At 40.5% G+C, this 22342-nt stretch overlaps 1 pseudogene; it reads right to left on the bottom strand.

Moving 5' to 3' along the window:
* Positions 1–11791: 11791 nt before the first annotated feature.
* LOC147986781 (protein FAR1-RELATED SEQUENCE 5-like) lies at positions 11792–14961 on the bottom strand (annotated as a pseudogene).
* Positions 14962–22342: the final 7381 nt, after the last annotated feature.

Below are 22342 nucleotides of genomic sequence, written 5' to 3'. Positions count from 1 at the left end.
TCTCCAAAGCAGGCCTACTGGGCCTAAATGTTCTGTGCTGCCCTGTGGGCCTACTGAGCCTTTGCGGGCCTGCCTCCTGGCCCAACAACAGGTTGGGTTTCTAGTCGTATGCAGGCCGCTGTGGTGCAGTCGGTGGGCTTTTTTTATTTTTTCTTTTTGCTTTATTTATTTTTGCTTTATTTATTTTTGAGTTGTTTTTTGCTGTATTTAGAGTTTCTTTGTGAATATTTTTGCTTTAGGTACAAAAAATTACAAACTTTATGTTAGTGCCAGTAGTTTACAAATTTGAATAGTTTAAATTTTGAATTATTTGAAATTTGTGTGAATCTCTAGTTTGTGAATAACTTAACTTTGAAAATAGATTTTTCAGTGATTCTTTTTTCTTATGTTTAATATTAGTGTGTTTTATCATTATATTCAATTTGGTAATGCTTAGGTTATTTAAAAAATGAAATGCCTTTGTAACAGATGACTTTTCGTCCGAAACGCTGATACTTCGAAAGAGATTGTCCATTTTGTACACGAAGTGCATCCAGTTTTTGCGGTAACCCTCTCTACTTTTTTGCACATGCTATGTGGGTGAAATTATGATACCATGCCAACTTTCAACCTTTTCTGAGTTCATTTGAAATGATTTTCAATTTCAGGGTCATTTAGCTGAAAAAATCAGTAAATGCATGAAAGAATTTGCTTGCACATAAAATTTCTTCGCGTTTCAAATAACAAAACACATAACTACCCTAACTATTATAGAGATTCCCTCCTGGGTGTGAAACACAGAAGAAAGTGATGATAGTGAAGCCGATCACATCCCAGATCTTTGGGTGTGAAACTTTTTCTTCGCGTGTGTCCCTTTGCGCCGTAGCCATGGAAAATCTTCACCATTTAACTGGATGCTCGGGTCAATATTCACTGTGAATGGAGCAATTTCATCAAAATTTTTATAATCTTCTAACATGTCTGTCTTGTCATCCACTCCCATGATGTTTCTCTTCCCAGAAAGAACTATGTGGCGCTTTGGCTCATCGTATGATGCATTCGCTTCCTTACCTTTTCTTTTTCTCGGCTTGGTAGACATATCCTTCACAAAGAAAACCTGTGCCACATCATTATCTAGGACGAATGGTTCGTCTGCATACGCAAGATTGTTGAGATGCACTGTTGTCATTCCATACTGCGGGTCTTCTGTTACCCCGCCTCGTGTCATATTGACCCATTTGCACCGAAATAAAGGGACCTTCAAACCACGTCCATAGTCAAGTTCCCATATCTCCTATATGTAACCATAATATGTTTCCTTTCCCGTCTTGGTTTCTGCATCAAAGCGGACACCACTATTTTGGTTGGTGCTCTTCTTATCTTGGGCTATCTTGTAAAATGTATTACCATTTATCTCGCACCCTTTGGAAGTCATTATATTCGAAGATGGTAACTGGGACAACGAGTACAGGTCATCTTCAATAGAAGCGTCATGCATGGTACGTGTCTGCAACCAGCCGGTGAAACTCCTGGTTTGTTCACATGTAATCCAGTCATCAGACCGCTCCGGGTGTTTGGAGCGTAGAAAATTCTTGTGTTCGTCCATATACGGAGCCACCAAGGCGGAATTCTATAGAACTGTGTAGTGTGCTTCAGTTAGAGAATGTCCGTCCATACATATTATTTGATCCCCTCCTAGCGTGCATTTTCCATCCAGTCTGCCCTTATGCCGCGATTCAGGACACCAATCGGCTTAAGGTCAGGAATAAAGTCAATACAAAACTCAATGACCTCCTTATTTTCATGGCCCTTGGAGATGCTTCCTTCTGGCCTAGCACGGTTATGAACATATTTCTGTAAGACTCCCATGAACCTCTCAAACTGGAACATATTGTGTAGAAATACAGGACCCAAAATGTTAATCTCTTCGCATAGGTGAACTAGGACGCGCGTCATGATGTTGAAGAAGGATGGTGGGAACACCAACTCGAAACTGACAAGACATTGCACCAAATCATTCTCTAACCTTGGTATGATTTCTGGATCAATTACCTTATGAGAGATTGCATTGAGGAATGCACATAGCTTCACAATGGCTAATCGAACATTTTCCTGTAGAAGCCCCCTCAATGCAACCGGAAGCAGTTGCGTCATAATCACGTGGCAGTCATGAGACTTTAGGTTCTGGAACTTTTTCTCTGCCATGTTTATTATTCCCTTTATATTCGACGAGAAGCCAGACGGTACCTTAATACTGAGCAGGCATTCAAAAAAGATTTCCTTCTCTTCTTTGGTAAGAGCATAGCTGGCATGACCCTGATGTATGCCGTCTTTTCCGTGCATACATTGATGGTCCTCCCGTGCCTCAGGTGTATCTTTTGTCTTCCCATACACACCCAAGAAGCCAAGTTGGGTCACGCAAAGATTCTTCGTCACGTGCATCACGTCGATTGCGGAGCGGACCTCTAGGTCTTTCCAATAGGGTAGGTCCCAAAATATAGATTTCTTCTTCCACATGGGTGCATGTCCATCAGCATCATTCGGAACAGGTTGTCCGCCAGGACCCTTTCCATAGAATACCTTCAAATTCTTAACCATATCATGTACATCAGCACCGGTACGGTGGCGAGGCTTCGTCCGGTGATCCGCCTCACCTTTGAAATGCTTGCCTTTCTTTCTTACGGCATGCCTGCTCGGAAGAAATCGACGATGTCCCAGGTACACATTCTTCTTACAATTAGCCAAATATATACTGTCGGTATCGTCCAAACAATGCGTGCATGCGCGGTATCCCTTGTTTGTCTGTCCTGAAAGGTTACTGAGAGCAGGCCAATCATTGATGGTCACGAACAGCAACGCCTTTAGGTCAAATTCTTCCCCCATGTGCTCATCCCACGCACGTACACCTGTTCCATTCCACAGCTGTAAGAGTTCTTCAAGTAATGGCCTTAGGTACACATCAATATCGTTGCCGGGTTGCTTAGGGCCTTGGATGAGCACTGGCATCATAATGAACTTCCGCTTCATGCACAACCAAGGAGGAAGGTTATACAAACATAGAGTCACATGCCAGGTGCTATGGTTGCTGCTCTGCTCCCCAAAAGGATTAATGCCATCTGCGCTTAGACCAAACCATACGTTCCTTGCATCATCTGCAAACTCCTTCCCGTAGTTTCTCTCGATTGTTCTCCACTGCGATCCATCAGCGGGTACTCTCAACTTTCCGTCTTCCTTACGGTCTTCTCTGTGCCATCGCATCGCCTTGGCATGCTCTTTGTTTTGGAACAAACGTTTCAACCGTGGTATTATAGGAGCATACCACATCACCTTGGCAGGAATCTTCTTCCTGGGGCACTCGCCCTCGACATCACCAGGGTCATCGCGGCTGATCTTATAGCGCAATGCACCGCATATCGGGCAAGCGTTCAAATCCTCATACTCACCACGGTAGAGGATGCAATCATTAGGGAATGCATGTATCTTCTGCACCTCTAACCCTAGAGGGCAGACAACCTTCTTTGCTTCGTACGTACTCTCGGGCAATTCGTTGTCCTTTGAAAGCATATTCTTTATCATTACCAGCAACTTTCCAAATCCCTTGTTAGATACACCATTCTCTGCCTTCCATTGCAGCAATTCCAGTGTGGTGCCCAGCCTTTTCTTGTCACCTACACAATTCGGGTACAACAATTTTTTGTGATCCTCTAACATGCGCTGCAACTTCTTCTTCTCCAAATCACTTGCGCAGTTTCTCTTTGCATCGGCAATGGCCTGACCTAGATCATCAACGGGCTCATCCGATGCCTCTTCTTCAGCTTCTTCCCACATTGCCGGCTCAGCTTCTTCCCTCATTGTTGTATCATCGTATTCAGGGAACCCATGGCCAGGATAGCTGTCGTCATCCTCTTATTCTTCATTGTCTTCCATCATAACCCCTCTTTCTCCGTGCTTGGTCCAAACATTATAGTGGGGGCATGAAACCGGACTCAAACAGGTGGACGTGAATGGTTCTTGATGTAGAGTAATTGTGACCATTCTTACAGCCAGCACATGAACAAGGCATAAAACTATCCGCCCGCTTGTTTGCCTCAGCCACAAGCAGAAAAGTACGCACGCCATTAATGAACTCGGGAGAGCATCGGTCATCGTACATCCATGGCCGGCTCATCTTCAATACACAGCACCGAAAACACCAAATTAATACAATACATAAAGTTCATACAACACTTAAATGCAACAAACAAATAACTCTCTAGCTAAAGAATTTAAATGCAACAACAAATGCGATCAAGATCGCAACTAAGGTAACAATTGATCCAACAACATAATGATACCAAGCCTCACTATGAATGGCATATTTTCTAATCTTTCTAATCTTCAAGCGCATTTTCTCCATCCTAATCTTGTGATCAACGACGACATCGGCAACATGCAACTCCAATTCCATCTTCTCCCCCTCAATTCTTTTCAATTTTTCCTTCAAATCCTCGTTTTCTCTTTCAACTAAATTTAACCTCTCGACAATAGGGTCGGTTGGAATTTCCGGTTCAACTACCTCCTACATACAAATATCTATGTCAACTTGATGGGCATAATTTGTCATAAACACGAAATGCAACAAGTAGTTTTAAAAGAGAATATACCACATCCGAATCATAACCCGGACGAGGGCCGACGGGGACGGATATCAAAACCATGGCACTATGTATAAGAAATAGCGTATGGGTAAGATAATTATACGAGTAACTATATATCCAAATCACACAAACATCAATTTTTTTATATAAAACATTCATGAACAAGAGGCTCACCACAAGGTGGTGCCGGTGACGGGACGTTGCGGGCGATCGACGGTGGTTACGACGGATATTTAGAAGGCACTAAGTAAACCACACCTACATATGCAAACTAAGTGTTATTTTTGACCTCAAATTGCATATAAATCAAATACTAGCACATATATATAATTCCTCCCTAATTACTAAACTCAAAAATCAATCACTATATAAAGCATTACACGAGCTAATCTAGAAATGAGAGATGAAATGAAAAAGTTGCTAACCTTTGTGATCATTTGAATGGATGGGGGCCTTCAAATCTTGACAAATTTTGGGCAAAATGTGTGATGAGCCTGAGAGGAAGAGGGAGAGAACAGAGAGGAGAGGGGAAAGGGGAAGAACAGAGCGAGCTCGGGTGGACGAAGGGTGTATGTAGGACAACCTTTAGTACCGGTTCGTGATACGACCCGGTACTAAAGGTGCTGGAGGGGCCCCGGACTGACAACATCCTGCCACCACTCACTTTAGTACCGGTTCGTGGCACGAACCAGTGCTAAAGGTTCTCCACGAACCGGTACTAATGATGTCTGCCCGCCTAGCCGTTGGAACCGGCACTAATGGACACATTAGTGCCGTCTCAAATTCAAACCGGCACTAATGTGCTTCACATTTGACCCTTTTTCTACTAGTGCCCCTCGGTGACCCTCGACCCCTCGACGACCCTTGACCACTCGGTGACCCTTGATACTCTACCCTAGTTCCCGACCCTCGACCGCTCGGCAATCCTCGACACCCTCGTTCCCGATAAAAATTAAGAAGAGGAAGAAGAAGAAAAAAAAGAGGAGAAGAAGAAGGAATAGAGGAGAAGAAAAAATAGATTTATTTAATTTATTTTTTCTTCTTCTCCTCTTTTTATTTCTTCTTTTTCCTCTCCTCTTCTTCTCCTTCTTCTCCTCCTTCTTCCTCACTCTATGCATTTAAAAACCGAACCGAAAAACCATACCAAAAATAAACCGAACCGAACCAATTTTATGGTTTTTATGGTTTCTGGTTTCGGTATGGTATGAACTTTTCATACCGATTTGAACTTGGTTTTTATGATATATACCGGAAAACCGAACGGTTAACCGAATAAACCGAAGTAAAAAATAAATTTATATTTCTTGAAATGAACAACCATACAAGTTGTCATTTTTCTTGTACATGAGTCAAATTCACTACTAAGCACGTAAAATTTTCTTGTAACATAGTCATTTTTCTATTTTTAAAATGCTAAGCACGTCCATAACCATCAACAGATGAATCAATGCATGCATATATACTTATATATATAGTCATATACTATTTGTGTAGAATAGTATGTGTTTTGAGTCATAAATTTGCTAATTATTATTACGTCATTTCCAAATTCGCGTCAACTTTGGTTTTTATGGTATATACCGAAACCATACCGAAATAATTTGGTATATACCGAAACTGAACCGTATTTTAATTTCATACCATATTTACCGAAGTATTAATACCGTACAAACTGAAAAACCGTATAAGTCGAACCATGTAAACCGAATAAACCGAACGCACAGGGTGACTTCTTCCTGTTCTTATTTTTCTTTTTCCCTCTCCTTCTTTTTCTTGTTCTTCCTTCTTCCTTCTTCCTCTTTTCTTCTCCCCCCAACACGAGAACATTTTAACTTAGTAAATTTCCGTGAACAAAAAATCATCATCGAACAAACTTAATATGAGTTTTAACATAGAACATTCATCATCGAGCAAGATCATCATGAACAAAAATATCACACTAATTCATTTATATGAAAAACAATTCCACAGACATCTCATCTTGTCTCCACAAAACACAGCTCATCTCATCTCATTTCATCCAAAAATAATTCTTTGCATATGAACATACATACATTTACTTTTTTTCTTAAATGTTACATATGAACATTTTCTTAAATGAGCATATGAACATTTTCTTAAATGAGCATATGAACATACATATCACCAAAAAATAGACCTTTCTCTTGGTAACCAAAAATGCAAAAATGAGCATTATATAGCATATACAGATCATTATACAGAGAACATACATACATTCATCGTAAAAAAATGAAAAATAGGCAGGTGGTCGGCGACGGCGACGGTGGTTGGCGGCGGCGCTTACGGATGGCGTGCGGGGATGGTGATGAGAAAGAATGGGGAGGAGGCAGGGGCTCACAGCGCGGGGAGGGGTCGAGGTCACCGGCCGGAATCGGTGCGGCGGCGGACGAACGGCGTCAGGCAGATGAACGGGTCGCGGGCCGGAGCCGGCGTGGTGCTTCCCTGCGGCGACAGCGACGGCGAGGGCGGCGGGCGGCGTCAGGGCAGCCTGGCGGCGTCGATGAGCTCGGCGTCGTCGGGGGCAACTGCTAGATGAAAACTGAAATTTTCTAAGTGTTTGCTATATATAGATGAAGCATTGGTCCCAGTTCGTGGCAACAACCGGGACCAAAGCCCCCCTTTAGTCCTGGTTGGCGCCACCAACCGGGACCAAGGTCTCTTTTCAGCAGCCCAAATGGCGGAAACAGAGGCCTTTGGTCCCGGTTGGTGGCACCAACCGGTCGGTTGGTGCCATCAACCGGGACCAAAGGTGTTGCGCTGGCGCGGTGCGGTGGGATGTTTAGTCCCAGCTCGCTAGTTGAGAGAGCTCGAGAGTGGTTTATAACCCACCCTCTCGACCTCCTCTCAACTTCAGGTTTTCGGGCCTACTCTGTCACTCCTTGCCCGTGGGCATACTGGGCCTGCTGCGGGCCTGAATCTTGGCCCATTGTTGGGTTTCTAGTCGTATTCAAGCCGTGGTGGCCCAGTAGGTGGCATTTTTTTTAAAAAAATCTAGTTTTTTGTTTTCTTTTTTGCTTTATTTATTTTATTTTGTTTCTACTTACAACAAAATACTTACTGTTGCTATTTCTATTTATTTTATTAAAGTTTATTTTATTTTATTAAAGTTTATTTTATTTTGTTTCTACTTATTTATTTTATTTTATTTTGTTTCTACTTATTTATTTTATTAAAGTTTATTTTATTTTATTTTGTTTCTACTTATTTATAAAGATTATTTTTTCTACTTATTTATTTTATTTTGTTTCTACTTATTTATTTTATTTTATGATAATTCTTTTTTCTATTAAAGTTTCTAATAAAGAAACTTCTTTATGAAAATTCTTTTTGCTTTTATTGTTTTGAACAGAAAATACTTTGATAATTTTAGTTGCATAAATTTTATATAATAGGGTTGAACATTGAATGGAGTTAAAATAAGTTATTAAAATGAAGGAGAGGCGCAATGCTCACCTGCACTTTGGTTAGCTCCATGCAGTCTACACCATTTCCACAAGGCCTGGAGCTAAGCAACGTGCAGGTGAGCATTGCGCCTCTCCATCACATTCTTCGTGTCTGCACTCAGGGCTTATAAACCGCTGCGAGTCCCTCTCAACTAGCGGCCCGACCGTGTTAGGGAATGGCCACGTGGCAACCTAGCACTTCTGCAGGTATGATATATTTATTAAATTGAACATTTGTATTATGTAATAAGAGTGTAACACATGCTAAGTGATTTTTTTTGTTTTGCAGTATCTATATTGGGAGAAGGTGCAGCCAATCACCGGTCCGCAGTATGATCCGTTAGCGCTATTGAGCCCCTTGATGAGGAACTGGAAAGAAGAGGCAGCGGAGAAAAGAGACAAGTACGACTTTCAATATGGTCGTGGTGTTGGGATGGTAATACGTGCAATTTGTTTTTTTCATTTATAGTCTGCAATTAATTATTAAATAAATTTGAATGTACGATTCTTTATGTTGTAGATCGATGACACCATTACTGAAAAGTACCGACTAAACAAAATTGGAGTGGAACAAGCTGAAAAAAACAAGAAATCCAGTACGAAAAAGTTTAACATTACAGAAAGGAGAAAAGGTGTGAGTACATCTGAGGCTTTCGCTAGCCAGAACCCTATTATGGATCGGATTATGACTGAGCTGAAGCACATTCGTAAGGACATGCTTCGTTTGCCAGAGCTATGCGCACAGATACAAGTTTCATTTTTTTGCCGTTCACTTTGTTTTTTGATGTGTCACCTAACTAACTACAACATATTTGTAATCACAGAGGGTGATAGAGAAATTGAACAAAAGCGTTGTCTTCTACCAAGCCGGTGATATTGAAAAAGAAGAAGAGAATGAGTATGGTGATAATAGTGAATCTAGAAACTATGGTGGAGACCCTTGTAAAGAATGGGTATATCATCATGATATGGACAATTTGAAAACACCAGCAAAAAAGAATGTGGAAGAGGATGATAGAGATGATCTTAATGATTCTGAAGAAAAGAGACCTTATTATTGCACACCTGACTATTTGGATAGTTTCAAGGGTGATAAAGATGATCCTATCGAAGTTCACGAGGTATCTGATGAGAAATCCGTTACATCTTTAGAAACAGATGAAGTTGCATACGTGGATCCGTTGGTTCTATTGGAGAAGATGAGGTATCGGAGGATGTTGTTGGGAAACGGAAGCGCAAGGTATCAAACCTTGTGAAGTCTCCTTATGTGCGTACTATACCGACTAAGCGTGCAAAACGTTCTGCAAAAGCAAGTGAGTTTTATAAATTTTCAGGCTGTTCTAATTGACTTTGCGCTGAACTAACTACTTATCATTGATTTAGTAACATATTAGAGTTATGTGCTGCAGAACTATTCGAGAAAGAAGTCTTTCAAAATTCTAGTGATGAATACTATGTGGTGAAAGCGTCTGTTAAGTTTGTTCGTGCTTATGAGCAGTCAGAAAAACATAGAAAGAAGGAAATATTCAATGATGGCATGCGCGAAGGTCTTAGTACAAAGAGGGCTTTTAAGATTCTTAACCATCAATGGATAACCGGTGATGTAAGTTATTATTGTGTTTTATATTACCGTTCACTGCAAATTGGAATTGTTATACATCATTTAAATTATTTTTAGGTTATCAATGCTTATTTGTCGTATCTGTCGGGAATTGTTGGTGACGATCGTCATATAATGCTGACCTGGCTGGTCAATTGGTTACTTGAATTTAGACCAGACACCGAGCCAGGAAAAAATGAGAACGAAGTTGTGGCGAAGAAGAATGGACCTGTGAATAGATGCATCGATGAGTATTTTTAAAAAGATAAGGTAAGTTCGACTGGCTTAATGTATGCATTTGCGGGATAGAAATAATAAAACAATATGCGTTGATTACATCGTATATTCGTTGTGATGCAGACTTATATTTCTCTTAATACGGGAAATACCCACTGGGTTTCGGTCGTCATGCATCACGCGAAGGAAGAGTTTCAGGTTCTTGATTCTTTGATGGGACGCAAACTTGACAATGAAGTTAAAGACAAAGTTGAGGAGCTTGTACGGTATAAATTTACATGGGCATATCGAAACTATCAGTTCATAACTGAACTATCTTAAATCCTTTGCGTGCTATCATTCATATGAACAGAGGAAACAACTTGGATATGACATACGTGATGTGAATGCGAGCGGTGCTGTGAATTATCCGGATGTGTCTACCTGGCCTATTAAACCGTATAAGATGCCACAACAGGAAGATGGGTGCGTATATACTTTCACATTATTTTAATATCTTACCTGAAATGCAAACTTATGAATCGTTGTTTGTATGGACCAGCAATTCATGTGGAATATTTGTCCTTCGATGCTTTCAATACTGGGACGGTGAAAAATGGACAAGCCGTTTTTCGCGAGTCTGGTTTATTTCAAATGCTTATATTTAATTGAATTCATTATGTGATACAATTCGCATTGTACTAATATGAAGTTGTAACAGGGGTCAATTGATAAATCAAGGGACTTAATGATTGCGCAACTTATTTTTTTAGAGAGAAATACACTCAACGATGTGAAAGACAAAGTTACCCGGCTTGCAAAGAGGAAATAAATGCGGCAAAATTTATGTAACAGAAAATTTTGTAGGCTCAAATGATGTTTTCATTTATTTTGACTCTGATATTTTGTGATGAAGAAGGCACTACTTATTTGAATATTTAAGTTGAGAATGACATTTGGATTATTATTTTGTCTTCATACCATCGTCTATAATTTTTAATTACTCATATTCATACTTCTGCCGTCGTCTTGTTTGAATAAAACAATCCATGTTCTATGTAGTTATATTATGTTAAAAAATGCTTCTGCCGTTGTCTACTTGTGTGACTTAAACAGTCTATGTTCTCTGTAGTTATATTATGTTAAAAAAAATGCCCGCCCGGTGAATAACTTTGCACGTCGGCAAACGGGCCAACAGGGCAGCCAAGACGGCCCAGTGACTATCGAGTTAGTAGAGAAGTTCAACACCAGTGCCGACCTTCCGTATATAAGCCGGTCGACGCGTCGTTCGGCAAGCGAGGTGGGACTAAACGTTCAATCGCCGCCGCCGTTTCGGGAGCGACACACGTGTCCGCGTGGGCCGGCCCAATAAAACTTTGAAGCTTGACACACGACGGCCCAAGTACCCCGCGGGGTGACGGGAACCTGAGCGCATTTGTTTAGTCTCACCTCGCCCGACGGAGCACGCGACGACCGACTTAAATACCCGGTGCCACAGAGGCAGTCGGACTCCTCTGGTTTACTCGCTTTGCTACCGCCGTCCGACGCTGCCCTGTGGGACAGTGCCGTCGGTGTGGTCTGTGTAATGTCAGACTCGCCGGCGCACTTGTCGGGCATTTAAAAAAAAAACTAAAAACGACGGCGTAATAAGCGACAGCGACAGTGTAGAAAAGCAATAGTAAACAAAGACGGCACTACAGTGCATAATGAACACATCCAAATAAACAGAGTAAAAATACTTCTTGCATAACATAGTCTGGCATCAACAAATAGTTATGTGGGTATCTTAGCACATAGTCTGATATCAACAAAGTAAAATAAGTCTCATATAACATAATCTAACAATTAAAAATGATCTCGTAGATAGAAGCAATCCATCAAGAAACTTTCTTCAATCAAGGGGCAAAGTAATCTTCCATACTCCCGAATTCAAGCAAAGTTCCTACATACAAAAACAGTAAGATATGTGTTAATTCATAATAAACAAATAAATTTAGAGAACAACAAGATTTACATGAACATAAGAAAATTGTACTTAGGACTTTGAGGGCACGTCGATTTATAATGACCCGTAAGACCGCACTGGCCACATTGACATTTGCTCTTCTCATCAAAAGCTTTAGGTCGCCCATTTTAGTGACATCAGGACCACCCTTACTGCGGCCTTTAACATTCTGTTTTGGTGCACCTTTGGTGTTAATTTTTGCGGGATCACGAACCAGAACATGATCTTGATTAGGCTCAAATGTATCGTCATTCACAAACTTTTTTTTCGCACCAGGCTCATCCTCCTCAGTGGAATCATTATCTATTATGTCCCTCAGAGCCGCCTTCAACTTGTCGAATAAAAATGGTTTATGGCATGCTTCATGAGTTGCTTCGGTAGATAAGATAGTCAACTCGCTATACCTAGCTCTCTCCCCTATACCTGCCCATCGCCACACAAACAGATCGCTAGTGCGATTCACGGGAAGTCCACCCCTTGCAATTTTTCTCAACCTCCGCAGTACTAAACACTTATGTATCTCACGTAAGCGTAGCCAAATCAGAACGTGAAGAATTTGTTTGCAAGGAAGTCCTTTGCGATCCATACTTCTGCAACTGCACTTCACGGTTTCTTCGGAGTTACCTGGGGTGTAGTCCACAATGAATCTGATATCCCTAGTTTCCTTCCATGCCAGTATGAATCTGTGAGTGTCTGCTCCTCTCAGTCTCTCAAGGACCTCAAGCTCCGGTGCCTTCTTCATATCTTCCTGTGAGATATAAAAGTTTGCCGCAGTGAACTCACGGGCAGCTGATTTCTCAATATCTTTACACTCGTCCAATACTAGTACTGGGTCTGTCTGTGAGTTTGTTTAATCGTCATGTGCCTCGTTCTCACGGAGACGAACTATGCAGTTCTCATAGTGCACAATCATATCAACAATAGTCATACCGGAGTCTAGATGCAAGCGAAGGCATGCATTCAGACTCTCACTTTGCTGGTTACTTCACATACCTAGGAAAAACCCACCAGACAGATATGATGCACCCCAAAGACTTTTCTTCTTGTACATCCTACGTAACCATGTCTTTGTTTTCTCCGACTGCCATTTGGCGGTAAACGCTGCCCATCTCTCCTCAAATACTTCTTTTGAAGTGGCATAATAAAGTAGAGACCTGAACTCCTTTAGAGACTTATGATGAAGGTGTTTATGCATGTTCTTCTCAATATTCCACGAGCAAAGACGATGCCAAACCCCCGAAAGTACCTTTCTGATGGCCTTAATCATAGCTGCATCTCCATCAGAAATTACTGACCTGGGCCTCTTCTGATAGTGAGCCCTCAAAAATGTCTGAAGTAGCCAGACATATGTATCTTCCGTCTCATCAGACACAAGAGCACAACCGAATACCGTGGTGCAACGGTGGTTGTTCAGACCGACAAAAGGTATAAATGGCATGCCATACCTATTCATCATGTATGTGCTATGGAAGCCGGTCACATCACCGTAGTCAACATAGTCTCGACGTGATTGAGAATCACACTAGAATAGGTTTTTCAGCCTTACTTCATCATCGACGGTGTGCTTAAAGAAGAAATCTGTATCACTCTTTCTTCTGGTCATCATGATCCCAATGGCAGTGTCTGCATCACCTTGTGCAAGCAACTTCATTTTTCTCTCTATAATACATGTGATAAAGCTTCTTCCTCCCAAAACCAGCATGTGCATATGACCTGCACCTACTGACGAGATTATCATAAATCATATGTTTCCTGATTCCAACACCTGACATAGTTAAGATCTCAGCTTTCTGAAATTATTTTATCTGATTATGATACCGAAGAAACGTGACTTCATCCGGTCTAGCTAGAACGTGACTGTGATCATCGCTGAAACTGCTGACATACCAAACGTCACGCTCTTTATCAAGCTTCAAAGTTATATGCGCATCACAGAAGCAACGAGTCTCCGCTCTGAGCCTACGGGTCCTGCCTTCCATTGTACAAAGTTTTGCCTATCATTTCCCAGCTCTCGCACACAAATACTTTCTCAAGCGCATAGTTCCCTCAGGACCTTTCAAAAATTTCAGCGAGTCCTTTCTCACGCTGAAACCACGCTCCTTAGCATACTGGTTATAGAAAATGTAAGCCTCTCCTAGTGACCTGAACGTCTTCCTCATGACCTTCCAATGCCTGTCCAATAAATCTTGCTGATATTCATCAAATCCGATGTCAAAATTAAACAGATCATCAACAACATGCTCATCCTTCCCGCTAGGACCATCTACATCTCCCTGTAAATTAAGGCATGAAACCATGTATGTCGGTCAGTTATTATTTTAATATGTAATGTATGTGAGTTTCAAAACTTACTTTGCTGGACCTGTCATCATGAGATGCATCAACGTGCGATTTGTCACTTTCATCATCCACAATATTCCTCACAAAGTCCCCGTTCTCGTCCATCTACGCACATTTCTAAAAAATACATGTAAGCGCTCATACAGTTATTATGTCATTTCTTCTCCTATTTTCTTTAAACATGCCCGGAGTGCACTTTCAGCAAATGAATCATCTATATCCATATCATCATCATCATCATCATCATCGCCATGTCGCTGCATGATGCAAAAAAACATGTAATTGTCCATGCGGTTTATCGTATTTATTGTTTTTATCAACATTGATCACACTTACATTGTCACTATAAGATTCATCCAAACTCATGTAGTTCTCCTTAGCAGGTTCATCCATATTCAGTGACGAGGTTCCGTTGTCATCACCGTAATCATCGCCATCATAATCGCCCTCCTCCTCTATCTATACATGTTTAAGAAAATTCTAAGATCAATAGAACACCATGTAACATCATCCCTAAAATAATTAGTTCATCAAGCACAACGACGGCTCAAACCAACCTCTTGCACAACGGCGAGGATGTCAGCTGGATCCATTTTGTCTGATGATGAATGCGCTGACGGCGTGACGTTGCTGGCCGGCCGAGGCAGGTGTCGACGACGTCAGGATGATGAACGGTTGTAGCAGGGGGAGTCCGGGGAGGAAGGCGGCGACGAAGATCATGGGTGGGCGGTGATGACCCACAGGTATAGGGGATCTATCATAGTCCTTTCGATAAGTAAGAGTGTCGAACCCAACGAGGAGCAGAAGGAAATGATAAGCGGTTTTCAACAAGGTATTCTCTGCAAGTACTGAAATAAGTAGTAACAGATAGTTTTGTGATAGGATGAATTGTAATGAACAACGAGTAACAAAAGTAAATAAAGTGCTACAAGGTGGCCCAATCCTTTTATAGCAAAGGACAAGCCAGAACAAACTCTTATAATAGGAAAAGCGCTCCCGAGGACACATGGGAATATCGTCAAGCTAGTTTTCATCACGTTCATATGATTCGCGTTCGATACTTTGATAATTTGATATGTGGGTGGACCGGTGCTTGGGTGCTGTTCTTACTTGAACAAGCATCCCACTTATGATTAACCTCTATTGCAAGAATCCGCAACTACAACAAGAGTATTAAGGTAAACCTAACCATAGCATGAAACATATGGATCCAAATCAGCCCCTTACGAAGCAATGCATAAACTAGGGTTTAAGCTTCTATCACTCTAGCAACCCATCATCTACTTATTACTTCTCAATGCCTTCCTCTAGGCCCAAATAATGGTGAAGTGTTATGTAGTCGACATTCACATAACACCACTAGAGGCTAGACAACATACATCTTATCAAAATATCAAACGAGTACCAAATTCACATGACTACTCATAGCAAGACTTCTCCCTTGTCCTCAGGAACGAACGTAATTACTCACAAAGTATATTCATGTTCATAATCAGAGGGGTAATAATATGCATATAAGATCTAAACATATGATCTTCCTCCAATTAAACCAACTAGCATCAACTACAAGGAGTAATCAACACTACTAGCAACCTACCAGCACCAATCCCGGACTTTGAGACAAGAATTGGATGCAAGAGATGAACTAGGGTTTGGAGATGAGATGGTGCTGGTGAAGATGTTGATGGAGATTGCCCTCTCCCGATGAGAGGAGCGTTGGTGATGACGATGGTGATGATTTCCCCCTCCCGGAGGGAAGTATCCCCAGTAGAACAGCTCTGCCGGAGCTCAAGATTGGATCCGCCAAGGTTCCGCGTCGTGGCGGCGGAGTCTCGTCCCAAAAAGTTCCCCCTTATTTTTTTTCTCATTGAAAGACCTCATATAGGAGAAGATGGGCATCGGAGAGCCACCAGGGGCCCACGAGGTAGGGGGGCGCGCCCTAGGGGGGGGGCGCCTCCCACCCTCGTGAGCAGGGTGTGGGCCCCCTGGACTTCATCTTTGGCGAGGATTTTTCTTTATTTATTTTAAGACGTTCCGTGGAGTTTCAGGACTTTTGGAGTTGCGCAGAATAGGTCTCTAATATTTGCTCCTTTTCTAGCCCAGAATTCCAGCTGCCGACATTCTCCCTCCTTATGTAAACCTTGTAAAATAAGAGAGAATATCCATAAGTATTGTGAAATAAAGTGAAATAACAGTCCATAATGCAATAAATATTGATATAAAAGCATGATGCAAAATGGACGTATCAACTCCCCAAGCTTAGACCTCGCTTGTCCTCAAGCGAAAAGCCGATAACAATAAATATGTCCTCATGTTTAGAGGTAGAGGCGTCGATAATAATAAAATACGGACATGAAGGCATCATGATTATTCTCATAACAACAACATATATAGATTTTGTCATATGATTACTTATGTTCAAGTGATGATCTATTCACAATGAAAAGTATAAATCATAAACCTTATTGGGCTCCGACAAACCATTATCTCAGTCATTGAAGCAATTGCAATTTATCATAACATCGGAAAGAGTCTATATCAGAGCTAAAAAGCAATTCCACATACTCAACTATCATTTAGTCCTCCATAATTGCTAACACTCACGCGATACTTGTGGTTACGGAGTTTTAGTCGGACACAGAGAAAGATAGGGGCTTATAGTTTTGCCCCACAACCTTTTACCTCAAGGGTAATGTCAACAATAATGGTTCATGCTCCCCTACATCCAATTAGATATATATATCATGTTCTTTCCAACATGCTGAGCTTGCCAAAGGATAAAATGAAAAAGAAAAGGTGAAGATCACCATGACTCTTGCATAAGGTAGAAGATAATAATAAAGGATAGGCCCTTCGCAGAGGGAAGCAGAGGTTGCCATGTGCTTTTATGGTTGGATATATAAAATCTCAATGCGAGAGAATGTCACTTTATATTGCCCCTTGTGATATGAACCTTTATTATGCAGTCCGTCGCTTTTATTACTTCCACATCACAAGATCGTATAAAGCTTATTTCTACCACACCAATCAATCATACATATTTAGAGCAATTTTTATTGCTTTGCACCGATGATAACTTAGTTGAAGGATCTTACTCAATCCATAGGTAGATATGGTGGACTCTCATGGCAAAACTGGTTTAAGGGTATTTGGAAGCACAAGTAGTATTTCTACTTGGTGCTGAGAATTTGGCTAGCATGAGGGGGAAAGGCAAGCTCAACAAGTTAGAGGATCCATGACAACATACTTTATCTCAGATATAAGAAAGGCATAACTCATTACGTTGTCTTCCTTGTCCAACATCAACTCTTTAGCATGCCATATTTTAATGAGTGCTCCCAATCATAAAAGATGTCAATGATAATATATCTATATGTGAAAACCTCTCTTTCCTTATTACTTCCTATTAATTGCAACTATGACCAAAGCTATGTTTGCCAAGTCCCAACAACTTTTAATCATCATACTCTTTCTATGTGAAGTCATTACTCTCAATAAGATAAATATGAACTTTTTGTTTCTTTTTATTCCCCTTTTTTCTTTTCTTTTATTCACCGAAGATCATGGCAAAATAGTAAAGCCCTTGACTCAACACTAATCTTTATTATATATAGCTCACGAACTCGATTACATAGAGAGATCATAAAGCAAAACTCAAAACTAGATCATGCCATAAACTTTATTCTACTAGATCAAGATACTACTAATAGGATCGAACTAAGAAAAATGGTAAAGATAGGAGTTGTGATTGTGATACGATACCGGGGCACCTCCCCCAAGCTTGGCAGTTGCCAAGGGGAGTGCCCATACCCATGTGATTATGTCTCCTTCTTTGTTGTCGGTGTAATATTCTTGGCGATGATTCCCCTCAGGATGCGGTTCTCCTCCTCGAGCTTATTGACTTGATGTTTGAGGTCCATTATTTCCTTACGAAGCTTTCCTGTGACAGCTAAAGCTCCTTGCACCCAAGGGTGTTGCATAGCTGCAGGAGAACAAGTGACACTCCTCTTCATATTTTCATAGGTAAGAAATCTAACATTAGAAGGGATAACCGAGTTTGGAATAGCTGAGCTCTGTAGTTCCCCCATTGTGAACCCAGCTTGGAGGCGAGAGGTGACTTCTTGATCTCCATAGCATCTACTCTCATCAAGTCAGCCTCCATCTCTTCCTCCGCTGCTGGCCCAAAATGGTCAGTGTCGCTGTTTGCCCTTGATTCCGGTGCTGGATTAGATACCCGGCTCTCCCCGATTGACTCTTGAGAAGACATCTTGCTCTGATCTGCAGCAGCAACAGCTCGACAACAAAAACAGAAGAAATTTTCGTGATACGGGAGTCAAAACCTTCGGGAGAATATATAATGAATTTTTACCGACCAAAATACGTAACATGCAAGAAAACGGAGTCCGGAAGGCACACGAGGTGCTCACAAGGTAGGGGGGCGCCTAGGGGGGTAGGGCACGCCCACCATCCTCGTGGGGCCCTCGTGTCCTTCCCGGACTGCTACTTATTTTTCTATTTTTCTAAATATTCCAAAACGGAGAAATATTGCCTTAAAAATTGTTTTGGAGTCGGTTTACTTACCGTACCACATACCTATTCCTTTTCGGAGTCTGAAACTTTCCAGAAAGTGTCCCTTATGTATTCCTCTAGGGTTATGGTTTCAATAATATTGGTTTCAACATTTATGGGATTACCTGAGATATAATGTTTAATTCTTTGATCGTTTACCACTTTCGGATTTGTGCCCTCGAAGTTGTTGATCTTTATGGCACCGGAACGATAGACCTCCTTGATTACATAAGGGCCTTCCCATTTAGAGAGAAGTTTTCCTGCAAAAAATCTTAAATGAGAGTTGTATAGCAATACATAATCACCTACATTAAACTCACACTTTTGTATCCTTTTGTCGTGCCATCTTTTGACTTTTTCTTTAAACAACTTGGCATTTTCATAAGCTTGGGTTCTCCATTCATCAAGTGAGCTAATATCAAATAACCTCTTTTCACCGGCAAGTTTAAAATCATAGTTGAGCTCTTTAATATCCCAATATGACTTATGTTCTAGTTCGAGAGGTAAGTGACAGGCTTTTCCATAGACCATTTTATACGGAGACATACCCATAGGATTTTTGCATGCAGTTCTATAAGCCCATAATGCATCATCAAGTTTCTTGGACCAATTCTTTCTAGACCTATTAACAGTCTTTTGCAAAATTAATTTGAGCTCTCTATTGCTAAACTCTACTTGACCACTAGACTGGGGGTGATAAGGAGATGCAATTCTATGATTAACATCATATTTAGCAAGCATTTTTCAGAAAGCACCATGAATAAAGTGTGAACCACCATCAGTCATTAAATATCTAGGGACTCCAAACCTCGGGAAAATAACTTCCTTAAGCATTTTAATAGAAGTGTTGTGATCAGCACTACTAGTTGGAATAGCTTCTACCCACTTAGTAACGTAATCAACAACAACTAAAATATGTGTATATCCATTAGAGGCAGGAAAAGGTCCCATATAATCAAAGCTCCAAATATCAAACGGTTCAATAACAAGTGCATAATTCATAGGCATTTCTTGACATCTATTAATATTACCAATTCTTTGACATTCATCACAAGACAAGACAAACTTACGAGCATCCTTGAAGAGAGTAGGCCAATAAAAACCAGATTGCAATACCTTATGTGCAGTTCTATCTCCAGCGTGGTGTCCTCCATAAGCCTCGGAATGACACTTGCGTAGGATATGTTCCTGTTCATGCTCAGGTACACAACGTCTAATAACACCATTTACTCCTTCTTTATAAAGATGTGGGTCATCCCAAAAGTAATGTCTTAAATCATAGAAAAACGTTTTCTTTTGCTGGTATGTGAAGCTAGGTGGTATAAACTTAGCAACAATATAATTAGCATGATCAACATACCATGGAGTACTACGAGAAGTACTTATAACATTTAATTGTTCATCAGGAAAGCTATCATTAATAGGTAGTGGGTCATCAAGAATATTTTCTAACCTAGACAAGTTGTCTGCAACGGGGTTCTCAGCTCCCTTTCTATCAACAATATGCAAATCAAATTCTTGTAGCAAGAGAACCCATCTAATAAGTCTAGGTTTAGCATCTTTCTTTTCCATAAGGTATTTAATAGCAGCATGATCAGTTTGAATAGTTACTTTAGAATCTACAATATAAGATCTGAACTTATCACAAGCAAATACAACTGCTAAAAGCTCTTTTTCATTAGTAGCATAATTTCTTTGAGCATTGTCTAGAGTCTTACTAGCATATTGAATAACATTTAATTTCTTATCAACTCTTTGCCCTAGAACAGCACCTACAGCATAATCACTAGCATCACACATAATTTCAAAGGGTAGGTTCCAATCAGGTGGCTGAACAAGAGGTGCAGTGACTAATGCTTTCTTCAGTATTTCAAATGCTTCTACACAATCATCATCAAAGACAAATGGTATATCTTTTTGCAATAAATTAGTCAGAGGCCGAGAAATTTTTGAGAAGTCCTTAATGAACCTCCTGTAAAATCCGGCGTGACCAAGGAAACTTCTTATACCTTTGATATCCTTGGGACATGGCAACTTTTCAATCGCATCAACCTTGGCTTTATCAACTTCAATACCTCTTTCAGAAACTTTGTGCCCCAAGACAATACCTTCATTAACCATAAAGTGGCACTTTTCCCAATTCAAGAAAAGATTAGTTTCTTCACATCTTCGCAAAAATCGATCAAGATTGCTCAAGCAATCATCAAAAGAGGAACCATAGACGGAAAAGTCGTCCATGAAAACCTCACAAATCTTTTCACAAAAGTCAGAGAATATAGCCATCATGCATCTTTGAAAGGTAGCAGGTGCATTACATAAACCAAAAGGCATACGTCTATAAGCAAAAGTACCAAATGGGCATGTAAAAGTAGTCTTTGATTGATCTCTCGCCGACACAGGTATTTGAGAGAAACCAGAATTACCATCTAGAAAGCAATAGTGTGTATGTTTGCATAATCTTTCTAGCATTTGATCAATAAAAGGTAAGGGGTAATGATCTTTCTTAGTAGCTTTATTTAATTTGCGGAAATCAATTACCATCCTATAACCTGTGATAATTCTTTGTGGAATCAATTCATCTTTATCATTAGGAACAACAGTAATACCTCCCTTCTTAGGGACACAATGGACAGGACTTACCCACTCACTATCAGCAACGGGATAGATTATACCTGCCTCTAGAAGCTTTAGTATTTCTTTTCTTACCACTTCTTTCATTCTAGGATTCAGACGTCGTTGAGGATCACGAACTGGTTTGGCATCTGCTTCCAAATTTATTTTATGTTGACATACAGTGGGACTAATGCCCTTAAGATCATCAAGAGTATATCCAATAGCAGCACGATGCTTTTTCAGAGTTTTCAATAATCTTTCTTCTTCATGCTCTGAAAGGTTAGCACTAATAATAACATGATATATCTTCTTTTCATCAAGATAAGCATATTTAAGATTATCAGGCAAAGGTTTAAGCTCAAACACGGGATCACCCTTGGGTGGAGGAGGATCCCCTAAGATTTCAACAGGCAAGTTGTGATGCAGAATAGGTTCCCGTTTAAAGAATACTTCATCTATTTCCCTTCTTTCATTCATGAACATATCATTTTCATGGTCTAGCAAATAGTGTTCTAAAGGATCACTAGGAGGTACGACAATAGATGCGAGACCAATAATTTCATCCTTACTAGGTAATTCTTCCACACGATGTTGTTTACTAAATTTAGAGAAATTAAACTCATGAACCATATCATCCAAGCCAACAATAACAACATTCTTTGTGCAATCTATGGTAGCATTGACAGTATTTAAGAAGGGTCTACCAAATATAATGGGAGAAAAGCTATCTTGCGGAGAAGTAAGAACAAGAAAATCAGCAGGATATTTAGTTTTCCCACACAAGACTTCAACATCTCTAACAATTACAATTGGTGAAATAGTATCTCTATTGGCAAGTTTAATTGTGACATCAATACCTTATAACTCAGCAGGTGCAATTTCATTCTTAATTTCTTCGTATAAAGTATGCGGTATAACA

Source organism: Triticum urartu, chromosome 2A (genome assembly GCF_056163025.1).
Source record: "Triticum urartu cultivar PI428250 chromosome 2A, HENAU_Tu73, whole genome shotgun sequence".
Lineage (NCBI taxonomy): Eukaryota > Viridiplantae > Streptophyta > Magnoliopsida > Poales > Poaceae > Triticum > Triticum urartu.
This window is presented reverse-complemented; position numbering and strand designations above follow the sequence as displayed.